This window comes from Phacochoerus africanus, chromosome X, assembly GCF_016906955.1.
Source record: "Phacochoerus africanus isolate WHEZ1 chromosome X, ROS_Pafr_v1, whole genome shotgun sequence".
Classification (NCBI taxonomy): domain Eukaryota; kingdom Metazoa; phylum Chordata; class Mammalia; order Artiodactyla; family Suidae; genus Phacochoerus; species Phacochoerus africanus.
The window spans coordinates 51,899,392-51,904,262 of NC_062560.1; the positions used below are offsets into that span (position 1 = coordinate 51,899,392).

A 4,871-nucleotide genomic window follows, 5' to 3' on the forward strand; every position below is an offset into this window, starting at 1 on the left:
TTTGATTTGCATTTGTCTAATAATTAGTGATGTTGAGCATTTTTTCCTTTTCCTTCTGGCTATCTGTATATCTTCTTTGGAGAGATTTCTATTTGGGTCTTCTGTCCATTTTTAAATTAGGTTGTTTGGTTTTTTGTTGTTGAATTGAATGATTTGTCTTCATATTTTGAAGATTCAACCTTCACCAGTTGAGTCATTTGCAAAAATTTTCTCACCTTCTGTGGGTTGTCTTTTTTTTTGTTGTTGTTGTTATTGTTGTTGTTGTTGCTATTTCTTGGGCCGCTCCCGTGGCATATGGAGGTTCCCAGGCTAGGGGTCCAATCGGAGCTGTAGCCACCGGCCTACGCCAGAGCCACGCAACACGGGATCCGAGCCGCATCTGCAATCTACACCACAGCTCACGGCAATGCCGGATCGTTAACCCACTGAGCAAGGGCAGGGACTGAACCCGCAACCTCATGGTTCCTAGTCGATTCGTTAACCACTGCACCACAACGGGAACTCCGGGTTGTCTTTTTTTATTTAATGAACTTTTGTCATGTTTCATACAGTCAGTGTTCTATAAAACTAGAGCCACTATCATAAATGTTCATATATATATATGCATATTATTTGAATAAAGTCTCTTATTTGCTTAAAAATGTAAGGATATCTTTTTCCTTGTCAGTCAGTTCAAGGGAACAATACACAAAACAGAAAATGAACTGTTTTATATATTTCTGTGGCATAATAGAAATCATTTATAATTTGAGAAGGTCATAAAATTCACTGTAAAGAATGAAGAGCTTATATACACTATCTGCGCAATTTTTCTTGGCTGGGGTATTTAAATGCAAATGTTCCTCCAAGACAAGAAGAACATTCATTCTTGTCCAAATCCCTGTTTCTTCTTTTGCAAAAAGAAGTTTTTACTTTAATTGTTCATAACACTTTGTAATAGATCCATGTGATTAAAATATGTGTGGCTTCTTGGTTACCAGGTATCTTTGCTGACTTTATCAATGCAAAAATTTTGAGGCACATTACTTCCCATGAGATCAGCAAATCCTCGGTTCCTATGACAAACTGCAATGTTTGCATTCTTACGTAATTGTCTCTCCCTTCCACAGACTGCCAAAACCAAATGATCTGCTTGTCTTTTCTCATGTAATGTTGGTACATGTTGGTTTTCTGCCAATTTTCCAAGTCAACATCTTGCATGCCAGACAAAATAACCTCCATTTTTTTTCATCAAAGTACTGTAGTCACTGAAGGGGAACAACTTCATTGAAACCATCAAGGAAAAGCTTTGGTCTATTCTTGTACTCCTTGTGAGAAATGCCACTCTGTCATTAAACCAATATATTCATCTTTTTTTTTTCCTGAGTTACCAGGAAGTTGAAGCCTTCCAACTTCAGGTCATGTGAAGTAACTTTCCCCCAAATCTCCAGGTCAACAGAAAAGTACACGTCTAAGCCACATTCCTCAAAGTTATTGTCTCCTATTCAGATAAGGGAGTTATAAAATTCAGAATCAATAGATTCCAAATCCTCTTATTTTTTAGATTCCAAGTCCTCAATAGTCAGTTTTGTACCTAGCATACACTTGTGGAAGGGCAAAAGTAAACCAATATCAATAAATTTCCATAAAATGTGCCACAGCAATTAAGCATTCAATGAAACAGAAGTATGAAAGATCGTCTGGGTTGATGGTTGATGCTGGGTTTATCTGTAGACACAGTAGTTATTGCCAGCATACTCAAATAAGCAATTCATTGGATTTAAAACTTCATGTGAAAGCAAGAAAACACCTTCTAGACCACCATAATCAAGTCATTCTTCTCCTCTAAATATTACATATAATTATCTCCTTGAGTCATAGGGTTTTAACATCATAATCTGTTGGAAGGTATTTTTGATCAATGTCTGCCAGAACACATTGATCTTTACATGACTGGGTAGTGCATTAGATTGCAACAAATAATGGAAGTGGGTAAGTTTCCACCTAAAGCTGCATTCATAAGCAATCTGTGAACCTCCTTTAGTTACAGATGACTTTCCATTGCAGGGATCTTTGAATGTTATCATTCTTGTATTATGGTCAACAAAGCACCTAATCCCTTCCCAGGTATACCTAATTTCTCAGCCTTCTGGCAGGGGATCTTCAATCTGTAAGCCCTGAGTTCTGGGATTCCCCCACTGGGTTGTTTTTGTGTTATGATTCACAAAGTAAACTCTTTTGAGTCCACTATTTTTTCCCAGCCTGGTGGAAAAGGCCTATAAGGGTCATTTTCTGTAGCTAACATTGAATCTGAATAGAGGTATTGTTGGTTGAACCATTGCACAGATCCCTGCAGTTAGTTATGTGGAGACAGCCACTGTTCAAATTCCTGGATAGACTCCATGGTAGGATGCTGCCAGTTTGTTTTTCTGGTATTATGATCTACAAAGATCATCAATTTTTCTTTCCCAACATGGAGGTAGAGGTTGTAGCCTCTCCAATGTGGTCCTTCCTTGTGGTTATGATCCATGTAAAATGTTATACCATGAGGATATTTCCTTTGTTCCCACCCAGATGGAAGAGTTTATGTGTTGGCAGTTCTAGACTGCTGTGAAACAGAACACACTCAACTATCTGGCTGTCTTAATTTGGCTGATTCAAAAGCAGAGCTACTGCCAGAAACGAAGGTGGAAGGGTCTAATGTATTTGCGGCTTCAGACACAAATACTTCACTGTCAGAAAGAATACATCCATTGTTATTTGAGGAAGTCTGTATTTCTTGAATGGAGGATTGTCAACAGCAGTACCAGTGCAATTTGAAGACAAGGTGCTTTCTTCAGCTCCTACTGCATTACCCATGATGGAAACATTATAAGTTGGTGTAGATGAGAATGTGTCCATTAACAGTGTCACTAGTAAGTTCAGATGTGAGTGGATTGGGAGCTGGTGTGCTTTTTTGTCTGTCTAAAACCTGAGATGGAGAAGAAGGTGTGTTGTCTCCACTACCTATCTATGAACAGCATGAGATTTGTACCACAGTGTTTGCAGGTACATGGTCATCAATTCCATTAGTAACTATAGCAGGCAACCTGGTGGTTTCCCTTGCTGAAGGCTCTCCATTTTAATATAAGGCATCACCATTTTGCTGTGTTTTGGTTGGAGATGAACAGTGGCTTGTAATGTTTTCTTAGTCAATCACCAGTCAATCAAGAACAACTATTAATATACCAGTTTACACCCACCATTCCTGGTTTGCAAGGAAAGATTTAATTATTTCTTCACTCCTAATTTTCTATTGTGCATTAATATAGCTTTTTTCACATCTATTGTTGCTCTTGTTAATAAAGCATTGCATTTAAAAAAAATTTACTGCCCAGAACCTTAGCCTGGGAATCTACATATGCCATGGGAGCTGCAACTCAATCATTATCATACACCACATTAACAAAAGAAAACTCAAAAATCATATGGTCATCTCAATAGACGCAGAAAAAGCATTTGACAAAGTCCAACATCCATTCATGATCAAGACCCTCGCCAAAGTGGGTATAGAGGGAACATTCCTGAGTATAATCAAAGCCATCTATGATAAACCCACAGCAAATATAATACTCAATGGGGAAAAACTGAAAGCCTTCTCACTCAAATCTGGAACAAGACAGGGATGCCCACTCTCGCCACTGCTCTTCAACATACTTTTGGAAGTCCTAGCCACAGCAATTAGACAAACAAAAGAAATAAAAGGCATCCATATAGGAAGAGAAGAGATCAAACTGTCACTGTATGCAGATGACATGATACTATACATAGAAAACCCTAAGGACTCAACCCCAAAACTACTTGAACTGATTCATAAATTCAGCAAAGTAGCAGGATATAAGATGAACATTCAGAAGTCAGTTGCATTTCTGTATACCAGCAATGAACTATTAGAAAAGGAATAAAAAAACATGATACCTTTTAAAATTGCACCTCACCAAATCAAATACCTCGGAATACACCTGACCAAGGAGGTAAAGGACCTCTATGCCGAGAACTATAAAACTTTAATCAAAGAAATCAAAGAAGATGTAAAGAAATGGAAAGATATTCCATGTTCCTGGATTGGGAAAATCAATATTGTAAAAATGGCCATACTACCCAAAGCAATCTACAGAGTCAATGCAATCCCTATCCAATGACCCATGACATTTTTCACAGAGCTAGAACAAACAATCCAAACATTTATATGGAACCACAAAAGACCCAGAATCGCCAAAGCAATCCTGAGAAACAAAAACCAAGCAGGAGGCATCACTCTCCCAGACTTCCGGAAATACTACAAAGCCACAGTCATCAAAACAGTGTGGTACTGGTACCAAAACAGACAGACAGACCAATGGAACAGAAGAGAGAACCCGGAAATAAACCCTGACACCTATGGTCCATTAATCTTTGACAAGGGAGGCAAGAACATCAAATGGGAAAAAGAAAGTCTATTCAGCAAGCATTGCTGGCAAACCTGGACAGCCGCATGCAAAGCAATGAAACTAGAACACACCCTCACACCATGCACAAAAAGAAACTCCAAATGGCTGAAAGACTTAAATGTACGACAGGACACCATCAAACTCCTAGAAGAAAACATAGGCCAAACACTCTCGGACATCCACAGCATGAATATGTTCTCAGGTCAGTCTCCCAAAGCAATCGAAATTAGAGCAAAAATAAACCCATGGGACCTCATCAAACTGAAAAGCTTTTGCACAGCCAAGGAAACCCAAAAGAAAACAAAAGGACAACTTCCAGAATGGGAGAAAGCAGTTTCAAATGATGCAACCAACAAGGGCTTAACCTCTAGAATATATAAACAACTTATACAACCCAGCAGCAAAAAAGCCAATCAATCCATG

General features: G+C 38.5%; 1 pseudogene; it reads right to left on the minus strand.

Moving 5' to 3' along the window:
- Positions 1 to 862: 862 nt before the first annotated feature.
- On the minus strand, positions 863 to 2,560 carry LOC125118027 (NEDD4-like E3 ubiquitin-protein ligase WWP1; annotated as a pseudogene).
- Between the last annotated feature and the right edge of the window lie 2,311 nt (positions 2,561 to 4,871).